The sequence below is a fragment of the Macrotis lagotis genome, chromosome 3 (genome assembly GCF_037893015.1).
Source record: "Macrotis lagotis isolate mMagLag1 chromosome 3, bilby.v1.9.chrom.fasta, whole genome shotgun sequence".
In the NCBI taxonomy this organism is placed as follows: Eukaryota; Metazoa; Chordata; class Mammalia; order Peramelemorphia; family Peramelidae; genus Macrotis; species Macrotis lagotis.
This window is the reverse complement of record NC_133660.1, coordinates 281286272-281305912: the sequence shown is the minus strand read 5'-3', so window position 1 is coordinate 281305912 and position 19641 is coordinate 281286272. Positions and strand designations below refer to the sequence as shown.

The 19641-nt window shown below is 42.3% G+C and overlaps 1 protein-coding gene across 5 annotated transcripts in view; it reads left to right on the top strand.

Annotated features, from left to right (window-relative positions):
- The first annotated feature begins 554 nt into the window (after positions 1–554).
- The window catches only part of ALDH3B1 (aldehyde dehydrogenase 3 family member B1), a 37680-nt gene continuing 18593 nt past the window's right edge, over positions 555–19641 (top strand). Inside the window, exons 1-2 of one of the 5 annotated variants that reach the window (XM_074230914.1) lie at positions 555–638; positions 1014–1189. The gene's annotated coding sequence lies outside the window, so the exon portion shown is untranslated. Of the gene's footprint in view, positions 733–947; positions 1190–11050; positions 11155–19641 lie in introns of those variants that run through there. The other 4 variants (XM_074230913.1, XM_074230911.1, XM_074230912.1 and 1 more) reach the window with 4 other exon arrangements.

The window sequence follows — 19641 nt, the reverse complement described above, 5'->3', positions numbered from 1 at the left end:
GAGTCTCCATTTCCAGTAGATAGAGCATTGGCCCTGGAGTCAGGAGGACCTGAATTCAAATCTGCCTAGCTGTATGACCTTGGACAAGTCACTTAACCCCATTGCCTTAAATAAAAAAAAATTTCTTTTAAAAGTCTTTATTTCCTTACCTGTAAAAGAAGGGAGTTCGATTAGATGACCTACATCAAAGATACTTCCCAACTTAACATCCTAGGATCCTATCTCTTGAACCCAGGTCTCTTCCATATCTGTTGTCCCTTCTATCCCCATTCCCAACCAGCACCACATTGGGAAGAGGGGAGGTCAGTAAGAGAAGGCTCTCAGAGTTCTGTCCCCTAGTCAGGATCCTTCTAGCTTCAGTGGTCCCTCTGGTCTCTGGGCTCCATCATATGCCCCTGCCGCCCTGCAACAGCAGGAAAATGGCCCCTTTTGGAGAAGAGAAAGGAGCCACTAGACCAGGAAGCTGTCAGGCACCTTTCTCTCTGGCCCAACCCTCCTCCTGTCTCTACCTGGCTCCTCTCCAGGTGGCAAGGATGGAGTTCTGTCACATGCTGGGCTCACGTGACTGGGTGGCAGCTTGTGTTTGGGTCTCCCAGAGAAGACAAGGACAGTTGCCTGTCTTCCTCATCACATCCAAGGTGGGTGAACCATCTTTGGCTTTCCCCTGGGACCTCTCCTGGTTGCAGGGATGGGGACCTTTCCAGGAAATGATGCCCTAGAGGCACAGGCCAGGTAAGTAGAAGGAGGTTGCAAACCTGGGAATCCCAGGCCAGGGTAGGTGGCACGGGGGGCAAGGCAGATAGGCAGTGGGCACCAGCTGAGCATGGAGGGTGGAGAGAAGGGAGGATGTGCTCCTCTTCCCCACCCACTTGTAACCCAATATCTCTCTTGTCTATCCTCAGCAGCTGCTCAGAGAAATCTTCCTTCTTTGTTTTGGCTTCCAACAGGTGGGATGGGGGCAGCCTCCTGAGAGGGCACCAGAGCCCATCTCTCTCCCTTTCTGATCCCTGCAGTCCTAGGATCCCTCCCAGAAGTGCCAACCTCTGCGACTGAACAAGACTGACAGGGACCAAGCACCGGAAACCCACCTTGCTGCACAGAAAGCTTTCCTTATCCCAACCTTGGGAGGCAAGTGATGAAAGGGTTATTAACCCCATCTGACATAAGAGGAAACTGAGGCACAGAAAAGGTAAGAGACTTCCTCCAAGTCACACAGCTAAGAAATAACAGAGCTCAATTCAACTGATCAAATTGCTTAAGGACCCACTATATGGTGGAAATCACTCTGAGAATTCTAGATTAAAAAGTGAAGTCACCCCTGTGCTCAAGGACCTTACAGGCTACTTGGGAAAAGGACAAATACCCAGAGTAGGAATTCAAAAAGGAACCTCAGGGAGGAGAAAGTGTTAATTGGGAATGAGGAAAGGTCTTTCATAGGGGATAGTTCCTGGGCTTCTTAGAGTCTAGGTTGAGAGAGGATTCCATTTCTGGCTTGGGGAACCCCACATTCAAAGGTAAAAGTTGGATCTGGGGGTTCTCTGTGAAAAAGCAAGTAGTAAGCCTGTCTAACTGGAATAGGGAGTTGTATGGAGGACAGTCATTAAATAAAGCAAGAAAGGTTAAGTGGAGGCCACCCCTGGAGGACTGTAAACAACCTCTGGGCTTTTATGCTTTCTTGAAGGTAACCAGAATTTACTAAAGATTTCTGAGTAAAGAAATGGTATTGGGGATCCTTCCTGGGATAGAGAGACATCCCCTACCCCACTGCCATCCCCCTACCACAGCTGGATTGGAGAGGATTGGGAGATCCAGAAGAGAGCCTTTGCTGCTGTCCAGGAGATGGGGAGGGAGGCAGATGGGAGGAGAATCAGGAAGATTTGGATAAGGGAGTTATTGAGGAGTGGAGGATGACACAGAGTCTGGGGGACTGGACAGAGGGTGATGCCCTCCACAGAAAGAGGGAAGTTTAGAATTTTAGACTGGGGATGTGGGGTAGGAAAAACCCCACTTTGACCTGGTTGAGTTGGAGAGTCCAGGGATGTCTGCTTGAAGATGGCCGATGAGGAGAAGATAATATGGTTTTTATGGGGCATGAGAGAAGTCAGAAGTTATTTGCATAGAGAGAATAAAGAGAATCCTGGGAGTTGAAAAACGTCACTGAGAGAGGGCATGAGAGGAAAGGGAAGAGGACCAGAATAGAGTTGGGGTGGGGGTGGGGGGGTGCCTGAGAAGGAGGAGTCAGCTCAGGCAGGTAGGAGAGAGTCAAGAAAAGCTGATTTTAAATCCAGGCCCACTGGCTCCTAAATCAGGACTAAGTCTACTTCCTATTGCTCCCTGACAGGCAGGATGTGATCTAGGGTTCCAGAGGGGGTGAACCTGGCTCTCGGAGCCTTCCACTGGGGTTAGCAAGTAGTATTTTTTTATTTACTTTCATCCATTTGTACATATATATTTCCAGGTTACAAAGTTTCCCTCCACCCTCCCTTCCCATCCCCCTCCCCTCAGGTTAGCATTTTACATACATATTTTGTTAAACATATTTACGAACAAGTAATTTTTGGCACAAGGAATTAGGATTAAGGGAAAGAGTTACATAAGAGATCATTTTTATAAAGTGTTCATCAGATACGGTAGGGGTGTTTGTTCCTGTGTGTTTTGTTTTGTTTTGTTTTTCTTCCTCTGGTTGGCGATAATATAGTCCATAATCTGTCAAATCAGGTTGTCCTAGCTCTTTGGACTACCAAGAGGGGTTGCTTCCATCAAGGTTGTTCATCTCATAATGTTGATGTGTAAATTCCCCTTGGCTCTGCTCCCTTCGCTCAGCATCAGATCCTGTAACTCATTCCATGCTTCTCTAGAGTCTATTTATGGTTTCTTGTAGAACAACAATATTCCATAGTATTCATGTACCATCACTTGTTTAGCCATTCCCCACTTGGATGGGCATCCCCTCAATTTCCAATCCTTTGCCACTACAAAAAGAGCTGCTATGAATATTTTGGAACATGTAGGATTTTTCCCAGTTTTTACAATTTCTTCTGGAAATAGTCCTAGAATTGGAATTGATGGGTCAAAGGGTATGAACAGTTTTATTGCTTTTTGGACACAGTTCCAGATTGCTCTCCAGAAAGGTTGGATCCGTTCACAACTCCACCAGCAATGCATCAATGTCCCAATTTTCCCACAACCTCTCCAACATTGATCATCTTCCCTTTTTCTCATCTGGGCTAATCTAACAGGTGTGAGATGATACCTCATTGTTGTTTTAATTTGCATTTCTTGGAGCATTTTTTTCATATATATATATATATATATATATATATATGTATATGTATGTATAGCTTTAATTTCTTCATTTGAAAACTGATCATTTCCTTTGACCATTTATCAATTGGGGAATGACTTGTGACCCTATAAATTTGATGCAATTCTCTATATATTTTAGAAATGAGACCTTTATCAGAACTCCTGGTTGTGAAGATTGTTTCCCAGCTTTCTGCTTTTCTTCTAATTTTGGCAGTATTGATTTTATTAATGCAAAAACTTTTTAATTTAATATAGTCAAAGTCATTCATTTTTCAGTTTATAATGTGCTCTAATTCTTGTTTGGTCATAAATTTATTCCTTGATCCATTACTCTATTTTTTAACCAGAACCAGGTAGTGTTGATGACTGCCGCTTTACAATATAGTTTTAAATCTGGTAGAGCTAGGCCACCTTCCTTTACATTTTTTTCATCAGTTCCCTTGCTATTCTTGCCCTTTTGTTACTCCAGATGAATTTTGTTACTATTTTTTCTAGCTTCGTAAAGTATTTATTTGGTAGTTTAACTGATATGGCACTGAATAAGTAATTGAATTTGGGTAGAATTGTCATTTTTATTATATTAGCTTGACCTAACCATGAGCATTTGATTTAGAACTGAATTTATTTGGGTGAGGAGAGCTTTATAATTGTGTTCATACAATTTCTGGGTTTATCTTAGGAGGTAGATTCCCAAGTATTTAATGTTATCTACAGTTATTTTAAATGGAATTTCTCTTTCTATCTCTTCTTCTTGGGCTTTGTCCAGATACAGAAATACTGATGATTTATGTGGGTTTGGTTTATCCTGCTACTTTGCTGAATTTGTTAATTGTTTCAAGGAGTTTTTTAGATAATTTTCTCAGGTTCTCTAGGTATACCATCATATCATCTGCAAAGAATGAAAGTTTTGCTTCCTCTTCCCTATTCTGATTCCATCAAGTTGTTTTTCTTCTCTTATTGCTACTCCTCATTGGTGGTTAGTTCACCCCTTTCATTTTTGATACTGGTTATCTGATTATCTTCTCTCTTTTTCTGTCTCTCTCGCTCTCTCTCTCTTCTTAGGTTCTTTGGCAAGGCGAACAGGGTTAAGTGCTTGCCCAAGGCCTCACAGCTAGGTAATTAAGTATCTGAGGCTGGATTTGAATTCAGGAACTCCTGACTACAGGGCCAGTGCTCTATCCACTGTGACACCTAGCTGCCCCTCCCTTTTTTTTATCAGATTAACCAGAGGTTTGTCAATTTTATTAGTTTTTTCATAAAACCAACTCTAGATTTATTTATGAGATCAATGGGTTTTTTGCTTTCTGCTTTATTAATCTCTCCCCTGATTTTCAGAATTTCTAGTTTGGTATTTAATTGGGGATGTTTAATTTGTTCTTTTTCTAGCTTTTTTTTGTTGTATACCCAATTCATTGATCTCCTCTTTCTCTATTTTATTCATATAGGCAGTTAGAGATATTAAAGTTTCCCCTCAAAACTGCCTTGGCTGTATCCCATAAATTTTGGTATGATGAATCATTATTGTCATTTTCTTAGATATAATTATTGATCATTTCTATTATTTGCTGTTTGATCCACCCATTATTTAAGATAAAGTTATTTAATTTCCAATTAGTTCTTGATTTGTCTTTCCCTGATCCTTTATTACATGCAATTTTTATTGCATCATTATTTGAGAAGTGTGTTTTTATTATTTCTGCCTTTCTGCATTTGATTTTAAGGTTTTTGTACCCTAGTATATGGTCAATTTTGGTGAAGGTGCCATGTACTGCCAAGAAAAAAGGTATATTCTTTTCAATCCCCATTAAGTTTTCTCCAGAGGTCTTTCATATCTAAGTTTTCTAAGATTTCATTCATCTTCTTAACTTCTTATTTATTTTGTTGTTAGATTTATCTAGTTCTGAGAGAGGGCAGTTGAAGTCTCCCCTTATTATAGTTTTGCTGCCTATTTCTCCTTGTAATTCACTCAACTTTTCCTCTAGGAATCTGGAAGCTCTTCCACTAGGTGCATACATGTTCAGTATTGATATAGCTTCATTTCCAATAGTGCCTTTTAAGAAGATGTAGTTTCCTTCCTTATCCCTTTTAATGAGATTGATTTTTGCTTTTACTTTGAGATTAGAATCACTACTCCAGATTTTTTTACTTCAGCTGAGGCATAATATGTTTTGCTCCAACCTTTTACCTTTACCCTGTGTGCATCCTTCTGCTTCAAATGTGTTTCTAGTAAACAATATATTGTAGGATTCTGGTTTCTAATCCATTCTGCTATCTGTTTCTGTTTTATGGGACAGTTCATCCCCTTCACACTTACAGTTAAGTTTACTAATTCTGTATTTCCCTCTATGCTATCTTTCTCCATTTGTATTTATCTCTTTCCTTTCCTCTTATTCCTCCTTACCAAAATTTTATTACCTTTCCCCTTTGATTTATCTTTTTAAAAATTTAAATTTCAGTTTATTTTCACTTATACCTTCCCTTCCTTTTTATCAGTACCTTCTTCCCTTGTCTTCTCCTTTCCCAGTCCCCTCCTTCCCTGTAGATTGTTAGAATTTTAAACACAAGTTTAAGATTTAACCCTCACTGGGTTAAATCTATTGAATAGAATTTACACAGCATTCACATTCTCCCCTCTTTCCCTCTAAAATTATAAATCTTTGTGCTTCTTCACTTGGTACTCTAATATTTTTAGCCAAATATCAATCACAACCTTTATTGCTTGATAAGCTTCTATTATTATCAGGATATCATCACAGATTGTTTACTAGACTGATTGATAAGCAGCATTGACTCAAATTGCATCAAATTATAATTATAATCATTTTTTTACCTTACCCCCTTTTCAAGTATCTTTGAAGTACACACAGTCCTCTTCACAAGCCAAAGTATCCTCCAAAGTGATATCATTTCTTGAGCTATTTGTGCCCTTCTCCCCTGGTCTATTTTCTTTCCCACTTTACCTCCCCACCTCCCACTCAAAGTACTTAACACCTTGTTAAGTGAACCAAGGCCTTTTGTCTCTCCCACCTTGCCCCCCCCCCTCAGGGTACTTACTCCCTTGTTAAGTGAAGTATCCTGATCTAATTAACTGAAGATCTCTAAGTACTAGGAGGCTCTGGAGGTCTCCCTGAGAACTTTACAAATGATTGTAAATAATAGAGACTCTGTCTCATATTCTTGGCTTATGATGCCCTCATTAGACAAAGTGCTTAGCACCTTGTGATTAAAGCCGGTGGGAATGTAATGAGATACTTAGGTTAAAGTTGACACTCCTTTTTTTTTTCTGGTCTTTTTATCTCAAACATAGTGATCTTGGACCCCCTCAATTAAGAGACAAGACCCAATTAAACCTATATCCTTTAGGTTCATTTGACTCAATTATATTCTACCCTCTAATTTTCCTTAGAGAAGTAAAGTTCTAATGAGTTAAAATTGTTCTATCTTCCCTTTTAGTGACCAACATTTGTTTAAAACAGTTTTGTTTTTTTCAGTCTCCTTTTTCATTTACCTTTTTTATGTAACTATTCAGTTGTGTATTTGGCAATTGAATTCTCTGTTCAGATCTGGTCTTTGTGTCAAGAAATTTTGGAAGTCCTGTATTTCATTGAACATCCATCTTTCCCCCTGACAATGTAGGCTGAATTTTGCGAGGCAGTATATTCTGGGTTGTAATCTCAGGTCCTTTGCTCTCTGAAATGTTATTCCAGTTCTTGTGTTTCTTCAGTGTTGGGATTGATAGATCCTATATTAGTCTGATTGTATTCCCATTGTATTTGAATTGTTTTCTTTTTGCTGTTAGCAATATTCTCTCTTTTATTTGGGGGTTCTGTAATTTGGCTATTACAGCCCTTGGAGTTCTGTGGATTCTTTCAATTGTTATATTGTTATCTTGGTCGGGGCATTTTTCTCTTATAATTTCCTGCATGATGTTTTCCAGGTTCTTTTGATGGTCCAGGCTTTCTAGTAGTCCAATGATTTGGAGATTGTCTTCACTTCATCTGTTTTCCAGGTTATTTATTTTCCCCTAGAAGATACTTTCCATTTTCTTCAATTTTTTTCAGTCTTTATTTTGTTTGATGGAATCTTGTAGTCTTGCAGACTCGTTGTTTTCTAACTTCGATTCTAGTTTTAGGATTTTGTTTTTTGTGTTTCCTTTTTAAAGGTGTTGAATTCTCTGGTCAAATTTTCACAATTTTCCCCACATGCCTTTCATTTCTTTTTTCCATTTTTTCTTCTTCCTCTCTTCAATGAGCTTTTGTAATGGAGTCCAATTTATAGACTGTTTTGATACTTCTCTTGTGAGTGATATTTCACATCTTTCTTCTTCAGACATGGCATTGCTATCATCTTTATCTGTGAAGTATTTTTCTATAGTGAGTGCTCTTTTAGCTTTTTCTTTTGCCCATCTTTGTTGTTATAGTTCTGCTCCTGGGATAAATGGAGTATAGATCCAAACTGTTATTTTCCTGGGGCTGGGGTCTGATCCCTGGCTTGTTGATGGCCAAGATGCTGCCTATGCAGTCCAAGCCTTGCCTTTGCAGAGGTGTGATTTTTTTTTTTTCCTCTTCCTTTACATCCATGTTCTGACTTAACAGAGGATTGTTCCTGACCCAGTCCTGTCTTTTCTCCCAGTGTTTGCAGGGTTCAGACTGTCTGGGGTTGGGATCCTCCCTGCTGGCTAACTATTCAGCTGCCAGAACCTCTGTGGCTAAAAACTTCCTTCTGGCTTTCCCCACTCTACCACCTCCTGGACTTTTCTTCCCCTTTTCTCCCAAAGAGACAGACCTTAAATGAAGATCACCCATGATGTCTGCAGTTGAAAACTTGTTTGAGTCTTCTCTTTTTCTTTTTGGGATCTGTAATGTGAATGTCAGAGTAGAGGCTTCATATATCTTTGATAGGGAAAGGCTCCAGGAGCATCCTAGCTTTGCCCCACCATCTTGGCTCCCATTAGCAAGTATTATTAATTTAGCACCACTGTCTGTAAGGCCACTGAGACAATTGGAATTTTCAGCAGACCCTTTGGACCCCCTGCTGACTTGGCAGGCCAAGGGCTTAGGGCTGTTCCTTGTATGGACAGACCATCTGGAATCCAAGCTCTGGCTTAGTTAATCCTTCTGAGAGCAAGTAATGAAAGGTAGAACCCAGGCTTGGCCCAGGGTGTTGATGGTCTTGGACAGGAGGCCCTTCTTTATCTCCAGTCCTTAGGACATGAATTTTAGAGATTGCAAGGATAGTAGGCTAGACTTGGGATCAAGACAGAAAAGGACTTCTAAGATTGACCAACTGTGTGACCTTTGAGGGTCTTGAGTCTCAGTTTCTTCATCTGCAAAAAGGGGCCAATCAAGGCTCTAGTATTTATCATCTCACAAGGTTATTGTTTGAATCAAATGAGACAGCATATGTATAGTGGTACTTCATATATTAAAGATTTCGTTTTTCAAACAAGGAAACAAGACCTATTCCTTGCCCTACACATGGTACTTTACAGAGGAAAGAGCTCCACTTTGGGGACTCAGGAGACCCCAGGCAAATTTCTTTCCCTTATTTGGCCTCAGTTCCCCCCGCCCCCCATCCCCTGTAGAATAGAGGAATGGACCTTCCATCTTTAAATGCCCTGATCCTGTCAGAGTGTAAGGTGCTCAGCCCTGGTCACTTATTCTTAGATCAGGGCCCTGGCATGGGAAGTGACCTGAGAAAGGCGTGGGCTGGGATGCTTTATAGGATCTGCCTTTGCTCCAGATCCCTCAAGGTTTAATCTGAAGCCAGAGCAGGTGCCAAGAGTCTTCTGGGAGACAAGAATGGACTTGAGCCAGTCCTTGCCTTCAGGGAGCTAAATGTTTGTCTATGGTTGGGGAGTGGGGAATGAGGGAAGGAGGTAAAAACAGGGACATAGGTAAGATTAAGGAGTAAGTATGTTTAGCACCTTCCTCCACCCATCAAAATGGCAGCCTCGGAGGCAGGGTTGGGGGGGGGGGGCGTGGCGCGAAGCCAGTTTCAGGTTCTTATTCCTTCTAGCCTACACTATCATTATAGCCTCCCAAAGGATCTCCTGGTCTCCAACTTCAGGCCCTCAGTCAACATTATCAAGCTCCTACTGTGGGCCAACTAGGGCAAACTTCCTCTAGGTGGTAGATTCCATTTCTTTCCCCTTTAGAATAATTTCCAAAGCTCTTCCAGGGCTCCCTACTATCTTTAGGAGAAACTGCAAGACTTGACATTCAAGGCCTTCTCCAGCTAATTTCTAACCCATTTAACCAAGTTAGTTGATGTTCTTTCATTGTGGAAAAGACCATGACATGGGGTGGGGGGGAGGGCGGGTGTTGCCATGACAAGACAAGCAAGTGAACTGGATATGAATGAGGAGTCCCTAGCCTCACTTTCTCCTCCAGAGCTATCTGGGTCCAGTGTCTGGATGTGGATCAGAATGACTGGAGATGGTCTTGCATGCAAGGCAATCAGGGTGAAATGACTGGTCCAAGGTTGCACAGCTAATACACGTCAAATATCAGGATAGATTTGAAAACAAGCCTCCAAGGCTGGTGTTCCATGCACTATGACAACCGTTAGTGAAACTTAATGAATTGGACTCCTTCGCTTTCCGGGCTGTCCCTTAACTCCCTCTGTTCCAAGTAAATTGGATGGTTGTCCATCCCCATCTCTACATGTTTGTATGGACAGCGTCCCAAATTTAGGAATGTGCCCCCTCTTCCCTCAGCCTCTGGGAATGTTTGGCAATCCTTTCATCCACACTGTGTCCAAGGAGCATCCTCCTTAGAGGAGAAACTCCCTGAGGACAGGAATTGTTTCCTTTGCCTACCCAGAGGAGCAGCAAGAGGATGGAAACCGAAAGGCCTCCTCTGAGCTGAGATCTGACTGGTGTGGCCTAGGGAAAGTTGAGGTTTAGGTTTGGGATGGGGGGATACCTGGAGCTGAATTGGAAAGGCATATATATCCGATCCTGATGGTGGAGAGCCTCAGAAGATTGTTGAGGAGGGAAATAACACCCTGAACTGAACTGATTATATTCTGGATTATATCTACCCACCCTGGGGGCTTCAGGGATGGGATCATTATTTTCCTTTGTCAGACAGAAGAACCTGTGACCTGCTGGCATCTTCCCTAAGACATCTGTCTCCCTACTGCCTCTGCCTGTGTCCCCAGAGGACATCAGCCTTGCAGGGGGGGACCTTCTTTCCCTTGATAATGGGTCTTGGGGAGAGAATTATTCCTCTCTCTCTCTATAGAAGGGGACCCCAGATCCTAGGGACCTAGTGGCTGGAGCCCCGCTGTGATGGCAGAGAGCCCAGTCTGGCCCTGACCTAAGTTAGTACTGTGACCAGGGTAACAGTCTGGCAAAGGGCCCAGACCCAGGCCTGGGGGAGACAAGATTGAAGCTGTTGCCTAGAACCTGGACCCCAGCCAGCATGGGGGGGGGGGGGGTAGTGCTGCCTAGAACCGGGACCCCAAGCAAGCCCAGCCCAGGAGGATGATCAAGACACACAGGCCATGTCCTTCAGGTGGGGGTGGGGGGTGGGGAGGAGCTGCCCCTGGAAGCAAGCAGATCTAGAGCCAAGGTCACTGGCAGAAAGCTTTTAGCCACCAGTGTTTCTAGGGCCACTCAGCCTGGCCCAGCCCAGAGTCTTCCTCCCTGGCCTGGGGGAAGAGCCATGTCCCGCCTCCCAAGGGCCGGGCCAACTATCAGCAGAATTTTATTAGCTGACGGAGAAGGCCTGTGGAGGGACCTAACCTCAGGGAGGGAGGGAGAGAGAGGAAAAGGAGGAGGAGGAGGAGGAGGTGGAGGAGGAGAAGACAGTTGAACTGGAGTCCACCGGGTCACACCATCAGGTAGGTGTCCTCAGGATCGATCCCTGCACCCCCTCAGCCAACAGTTGGGTGCTCCCGCTATGGGTGGGGTGGGGGGACAGGAAGTGAGTTTTTCTCTAGCCCAGAGGAGCCGGGTGGGGCTCTGCTGGTGGGGGGGGGGGGAGAGCCTGGGGGCAGGGGGAGGGGCAACCACTCTTGCCTTGCCAAGGCCTGGTGTCTGCCTCTTCTTTAAGGGAAAGAGAAGTGAAAAAAGGAACTTGGGCCTCTTGTTCCATGGTACCTCCCCCCCAAAAGCCCAGCGCCCTGAGGAGGAGGGAGGCAGTGGGGAGGCCAGGAAAATGGAGGCTGGATCTTCTTTTAAGTAATCAGGGGATTTGTTCCAGGAGCTTTCCTCAGCCAGAAGAGGGGGCAGGCTTTGGGGTTCTTCATATCCCACTTTTGGGTCTTAGGATCTGGTCCTCTCCAACCAATCCCTGTAGTCCATCTGAGCCTCAGTTTCTCCTTCTGGATAAATAGAAGGTCTAGGATCCCTTTCAGGTCTAGGAGCCCAAGAAGCATAGTCTATCCTGAGCCCAAGCAGCAGGAAGAATTAGATCCCATCCCTGTCCTGGGGAAGCTTCCAGTCTGGGGAGGAGAGATGTGCCTCAAGGCAGTGGGATGGAGGCTGAGGGAGCTGGAAAATTTGGTTTGGGAGAGGACTTTTGTTTGCTATCAGTTCTCTGAGGCTCTATGGGGTGGAGGAAAAATCCCATGGCCTGGGACCCAGCTCAGTATCAGATACAAAGATCAAAAGCAAACCAGAGAAATAATCATTTCTAGAATAGAATAAGGGGTAGACCAAGTTCACTGGAGACTCCCAAACAAGATATTACTATCCTAAACGTACTGATGAGGAAACTGAGGCACACAGTGAGTAAATGTCAAAGGTGGGAACCCAAGACTTTGAGTCCAAATCCATAGCTCTAGCCATTATCTCACATTGCCTCAAAAAATGCCCTTTGGGCGCTTCTAATCAATGACTGAAGGGTGTGGGACTTGGAGTGTAGTCCTAATTTACTCTGTGACTTTGGGTAAGTCCTTCCGCCCTGATTTCAGTATCCCTGTCTCTACTAATCAGTCTTTGATGTATCTGTCTTTGCTACACTGAGGAGAGTTCACTTTCCAGGGGACTGAGAGCTAGGAGCCATCCTTTCCTTGCCCACTTCAGCCCCAGGAGGTCTCTTTTCAACCTCTCAGATGCCATCGGCCACTCCCTTCTGCTAATAGAACTTGGCATTGCTGGTGATAGCATTAGGCCTCCTGCCCACAGCACTGGGACAAAAGGTCCCAAGGCACTTTTCTTCCTCTGGAATGTAGAGAATGTAGCCAAGTGACTTATCTGGGTGAACTGCAAACCTTGGTCTTGACCTCTGATGGAGGCACCTTCTCCTGGGGTCCCAAGGAAATGGCTTTCACTTCCTAGCCATGGAACAGTTGAGAAGGACCCCAGCTGGCATCCTCAACCTCGTTCTCTGTTCTTCTTCATGATAGTTATGGGCAACTAGAATCCCAGCCTGGGCAGAGTTGCTTTCTGGCTCATCCCTTCCTTGGGATGGTCACTAGGTGTTTTAATTTAGAAGGAGGGCTGAAGACTAGAACTGGAGAGGCCTTCAAAGTCATCTTGTCCAACCTTCAGAGATGAGGAACCAAGATCAAGACAGAAAAGTACCCTCCCCCTGGCCACTCCAGCCATAGAGTCAGGGCTCAGATGAAGGGCTTCTACAATGTTCTCTCAACCTGCACAAGACTATCTGGATATAAATCTTCCCATCCACTTCCTCCTGGGCTTAGGGACTAAGCAAACTGGAGTCATGTCAGCCAAGGGAGAAGGGGCTTCAGAGTAGCCAAGAGAATTACCACAAAATGCTGCAGCATCTGGTCTCAAAGCTGCTGCGTTGTTTCTCTTGAGAACCCCCAAAGCTGGCCCATCCCTTTGTAGCAATCAAATGATTCAGCTCCAACTGTCAGAGGAAAAATGGGGAAATGCATACCACTGGTCCTGTGCCCCTCTAGGGTTATTCCAGATCCCTCCCTCTCCAAGGCTCAGGACCTCCCTCTCTCTCTCTCTCTTCCTTAAACATCCACAACCAGCTTCTGAAATCACAGAATCTATCTCAGCGCCCCCCCCCCACCAAGTTCAGTCTATTCCTGAACTGGAATCCCCAGCTAGACTCTGCTTGTAGCTCTCCTTTGATGGAGACAGCCCATTGCCCCTTTATTGTAGTTTTTTGGGGGTTATTTATTTATTTATTTATTTGGTTTTTGCGAGGCAAGTGGGATTAAGTGACTTGCCCAAGGCCACACAGCTAGGCAATTATCAAGTGTCTGAGGTCAGATTTGAACTCAGGTCCTCCTGACTCCAGGATTGGTGCTCTATCCACTGCACTACCTAGCCACCCCCATTTTTGGTTTATTTTTAAAAATTTTATTTTTTGCCATCCATATCCAGAGAAAAAACTAGATGGAATGCAGATCAAAACACTGTTTTCACTGTTTCTTATTTAGTTTTTGGTTTTTCTTTGTCATGGTTTTTTTCCCCTTTTGTTCAGATTCCTCTTTCACAACATGACTAATAAGAAAATTTGTTTCGCATGATTATACATGTATGACCTATATCAGATTACTTGCTATCATGAGCAGAGGGGCAGGAAGGGAGGGATAAAAATGAGGAACTCATCACAATTGATATTCTCCATTTAATGCATTTGAACATTTACTATATTAACAAAATATTTTAAAAGAGTAAAATCTTTTTTTCAATTTCAAATTCTCTCCCTCCTTCTAGCCTCTCCACAATCCTTTGAGGAGGGAAGAAATACAATACTCATGAGACATTTGCAAAATAATTCCACAATAACTACATTGCTGTGGGGGAGGGGAGGACAAAGAAAATACATGAAGTGAAAAAAAAGTTTCAATTTACCTAGAGTTCACCCCCCCTTAGGGGGAAGACCAAATTTCAGAATGAGTCTATTGAAACTGAATTGGATGATTTGTATTGATCAGAGTAGCCAAGTCATTCACTGGTGATCATTATGACAATACTGCTGTTACCATGTACGGTGTTCTCTGGGTCTGTTTAATTTCACTTTACATCAGTTCATATGAATCTTCCCAGGTTTTTGTGAAACCATCCTGCTTGTCATTTCTTATAACACAATAATATTCCATCACAATCATATGCCACAGTTTATTTCGTTATTCTCCATCTGATACACATCTCTTCAATCTCCAGTTTTTTACCACCACAAAAAGAGCTGCTATAAACATTTCTGCACACTTTAGTCCTTTTTCTTTTATCTCTTTGGGATAGAGACCTATTAATGGCATTCCTAAGTCAAAGGGTATCTACAATTTTATAGTCCTGGGAAATAATTTCATAGCTGGACCAGTTTACAACTTCACCAACAGTGTTTTAGTGTCTCTCTTTTTTTCTTTCTTAAAGATTTTATTTGAGTTTTGCAATTTTTCCCAATCTCACTTCCTTCCCCCACCCCCCCACAGAAACAATTTGTCAGTCTTTACTTTGTTTCCATGTTGTACATTGATCCAAATTGAGTGTGATGAGAGAGAAGTCATATCCTTAAGGAAGAAACATAAAGTATAAGAGATAACAAGATCAGACAATAAGATATCAGGGTTTTTTCCCTAGCTTAAAGGTAATAGTTGGCGGGGGGGGGGGGGGGGGGGGGGGGGGGGGGGCTAGGTGGTGCAGTAGATAGAGCACCTGCCCTAGATAGAGCACCTGCCCTGGAGTCAGGAGTACCTGAGTTCAAATGCGGCCTCAGACACTCAATAATGACCTAGCTGTGTGGCCTTGGGCAAGCCACTTAACCCCATTGCCTTGCAAACCTAAAAAAAAAAGAGGTAATAGTCCTTGGTCTTTGTAGAACATCTATTTTCAGGTGACTATGGGTAGCTTTGATTTCTTCTGAAAACTGTCTACTTCCATCCTTTCATCATTTATAATTTGGAGGATGATTCTTAATTTTATAAATTTGACTCGGTTCACTATATATTTGAGAAATAAGATCTTTATCAGAAAAACTTGCTATAAAATTTTTACCCCAGTTTCTTTCTTTTCTTTTAATTTTGATTGCATTGAATTGTTTGTGCAAAAACTTTAATTTCATGTAATCACAATTACTCATTTTAGGTTCCATGATCTTCTCTGCTTCTTGTTTGGTCATAAACCTTTCCCTTATTCATAGATCAGATAGGTATGGAAAAAATAGCATGGAAAAAAATTATGCTCCCCTAGTTTGCTTATGAGATCAACCTCTATATATCACATACCCATTTTTATCTTATTTTAATATGTGTGAGATACTGGTCTATAACTAGTTTCTGCAGGATGCTTGCAAATTTTCCCAACAATATTTGTCAAATAGTGAGCTCTTGACTTAATAAATGGGGTCTTCGTGTTTATCAAACCCTAGGTTACTGTAGTCATGTACTTCCATCTATTTTGTGTCTTTTCTATGCCATTAACTGATTACTGTTTCTTATCTAGTATCAGATGGGTTTAATGATTACCATTTTGTAAAATTTGCTCAAACATTTTTATTCATGAGTGACTCTTTGTGACCACGTTCTCAACCAAGATACTGGAGTGGTGTGCCGCTCCAGGGTTTTGTAATCAAGTATGGGATGGGGTATCGCTGGGTTATCTTCCTTCACGTTTTCACCATTAATTCCCTTGATGTTCTTGACCTTTTTGTTCTTCCAGTTGAATCTTGTTACTTTTTTCCTACCTCTAAAAAATAATTTTGTGGTAGTTTCATTGGCATGACATAGAATAAGTAGATTAACTTAGGTAGAACTGCCATTTTTATTATATTGGTTTGGCTTACTCGTGAGCGACGAACATTTCTCTAGTGGTTTAGATTTGTCTTTATTGAAGCAAAAAGTGTTTGTAATTGTGTACATCTACTTCCTGTGTTTGCTTTGAATGGAAGACTCCCAAGTATTTTATACTGTCTACAATTCGTTTAGATAGAATTTCTCTATCTTTTCCTGATGGGTTTTATGGGTAGTATATAGAAATGCTGAGGATTTCTTTGGGTTTTATTTTATATCCCACAAGTTTGGTAAACTAGTTCATTGCTTCAGCTTTCTTTTAGTTGATTCTTCTTTTGTTGCTGTTGAAAGGGTTTTTGTTGTTTTTACAAGGGTTAAGTGACTTGCCCAAGGTCACACAGCTAGTTAATTGTTAAATGTCTAAAGTTAAATGTGAATTCAGGTCCTCCTGTCTCCAGGGCCAGTGCTCTATCCATTGGGCCACCTAGCTGTCCCAGTTGATTCTTTTTTTTTTTTTGCAAGGCAGTGGGGTTAAGTGGCTTGCCCAAGGCCACACAGCTAGGTTATTATCAAGTGTCTGAGGCCGGATTCGAACACAGGTCCTCCTGACTCCAGGACCGGTGCTCTATCCACTGTGCCACCTAGCCACCCCTCCAGTTGATTCTTTAAGGTTCTCTAAGTCTACTATTATGTCATCTGTGAAGAATTGTAGTTTTGTTTCCTAGTTGCCTATTCTTCAATTTCCTTTTCTTATTCCATTACTATATCTAGGACAATATTGAATAGTAATGGGGATAATGGATATCTTTGCTTTACCCCAGATCTTATTGGGAAAGCTTCTAGTTTCTCCTCATTACAGATAATCTTGCTCTTGGTTTTAGTTATCATTTTAAAGAAAGCCCCTTTTATTCATATGCTCTCTAGTATTTTTAATAGAAATCGGTATTTATTTTGTCAAAAGTTTTTTCTAGGGGTGGCTAGGTGGCGCAGTGGACAGAGCACCGGCCCTGGAGTCAGGAGTACCTGAGTTCAAATCCGGCCTCAGACACTTGATAATTACCTAGCTGTGTGGCCTTGGGCAAGCCACTTAACCCCATTGCCTAGCAAAAACCAAAAAAAAAAAGTTTTTCCTGCATCTACTGTGATAATCACATGACTTTTGTTGGGTTTTTAATTGATGTGGCCAGTATGCTGATAGTTTTCCTGATATTGAGCCAGCTTAATGCTATTGGCATAAATTTCACCTGGTTATAGTATGTGATCATTAGGATATATTGCTGTCATCTCCTTGCTAGTATTTTATTTAAACTTTTTGCATTAATATTCATTAAACAAATTGGTCTGAGTTTTTTTCTCAGTTTTTGCTTTCCCTGGTTTAGGTAATAAACCTCTATTTATGTCCTAAAATGAATTAACTATTCCTTAAAGGTTTGGTGGAATTTACTTGTAAATCCATTCTGGTCCTTGATAAAACTCCTTTGCCTAATTTTTCAAATAGTTTATATAGTATTGATTTAGCCCATTGAGCTTTGGGATAGCCCTCACCATTAGGAAGTTTTTAATTTCATGGTGCCAAAATCTGTTCCCCCACCTCTTGGTGCTGGCAATTTTACCCTCCAAGTTGTCTTTCCTGTGATAGTTCTTCTATCATCTCTCCCCTTCCCCCAACCCTTTTTCATCCTTTTTCAATGTGAACCTCCCCGGGTTCTTCATCTGTTCCCCTCACCCAAGGGCATGCTTTCCAATCTCCTCACACACACTGCTGCTCTGATGTATCAATGCCATTCCTAAATTGGAGCTCAGTTCTCAAGTTGGCACCTCGTCAAGGCCAAAGACAATGGGACCTTCCTGTCCCTTATCCTGATTCTAAACATGGCCTAAGATCACATCATATGTTTACTATTTGTGTGGCTAGAATCATAGATTCTTCTAGATGGAAGGGACTTGGAAGTGCTCTAGTCCAACTCTTTTGTTTTTAATTTTAAAGAAACTGAAATCCAAGGAGAGATTAAGTTATTTGCTGAAAAGCTAAAATAGTCAAGTCAAGATTTGAACTTGGAACCTCAATCTTCAAAAGCAACCCTCATGCAGTCAGTTCCTCCCCAGCATGCCATCCACAATCAATAAGCCAGCCTCGATTGAGCATTTACTAAGTGCTAGGCATGAGCTACACACTGAGATAACAATGAAGCAGCAAATGCAAGATGGGCAATGGCAAGATACATGGGCAATGGCAAGATACATCCAGAGTAGATGAAGGTTACCATAGGAGTTGGGGGAAGGGGAATGGAAAAGACCTGGTTATGATCTGGGTCTTGAAGGAAGGAGGTGATGAGGGAGGCATTCTAGGCCTGGGGGACAGTTCTTGCAAAGACTTGGAGATAGGAGATGAGTATGATGTACCTGGAAAAGGAAACAGGCCAAAAAGATTGGATCACAGAGTCCGTAGAGGGAATTAATGTGAAAAAATAATAAAAAGACAGGATGAAGTCTTGTTCTGTAGAGGATGAGTGAGTTTATTGAAACTTACTGGTAATAGGGAGCTACTGGAGATCTTTGAGTAAAGGGGTTTAAACCTTTAGAGGAAAGATTGGGAGTGAGGAGAGACTGGACATCAGTTAAAAGGGTATTACAAGAGGGCAGGCAAGAAGGGATGAGTGCTGGGTTTGCAGGATGATTGTGCAAGTGAAGAGATGGGAGAATCTCCATTAAAGTTTCCAGATTTTTTTCATAGGAACTATTTTGTAAGGGTATTTTCCACTCACCCAACCTGAATAGAGTCTCACAAATCCATTTATACTAGAGTGTGAAGGTATGATGGGAATGGTTCAATGTGTTGAAGAAGGATGGTGGGATGGAGTGGGATGGGGAACAGGAGATAAGGTCACTTATCCAAGGCAAGATTATGGTTGATTTTCCAGTTGAGTGATAAGTTAGCATAGATATACAGGTAAAGGGAGGGGGGTCTTCCTTGAGATAGGAAAGGGGCTGAGAAGGCTTCCCAGCAACCTGTCTGCCATCTTGCATACTTCCCAACAACCCAGTGGAATCAGCACTAGGAGACCAGGCAGGGGGAGAATCCCTGGCAGGTTGTGTTTGCTTTTCAGTTTCATCTCTGTTTAGATCGTTGATGTACTTCAAAAAGACACCACTGCAAGGTCACTGATGATCACTGTCCCTGTGTCTGTGCTGCCTGGGGACCACAGCCAGGTCTGTGCTCACACGCTTCTTCTGCCACACTCCTAGGCAGGCAGGCAGGTGTGAGTAGGAGGGAGGAGGTGGGGAGTGTGCCTCTGTCTATACCTGGCTTGACCTTGGCATTCTCTCTGTTTGGAAGTTTTTATTTCCATTGTAAAGTATGGATTGAAATTCATTAAGTCAATCCCAAGGAAGGCTGGACTATTCTGTATCTCAGTGTCAGTCAATGGGAAAGAGTGCCTTTGAACCCAGTTCTCTGGAAGACTGAAGGTTCAATTCAGCAAGCACTGACTGTGCCTAGTCTAACTAGAACTGTGGGAGGTGCTAGGGACACAAATGACAAAGGGTCCATTCATTCGAACCAGAAGATTAAAACATGAATACACGTTTGAAAATACAGAGAATATACAAAAAAATTTCAAGAGGGAGATAATATATATTTAAAAGGATAGTAAGTTGTTCATGCTAGAT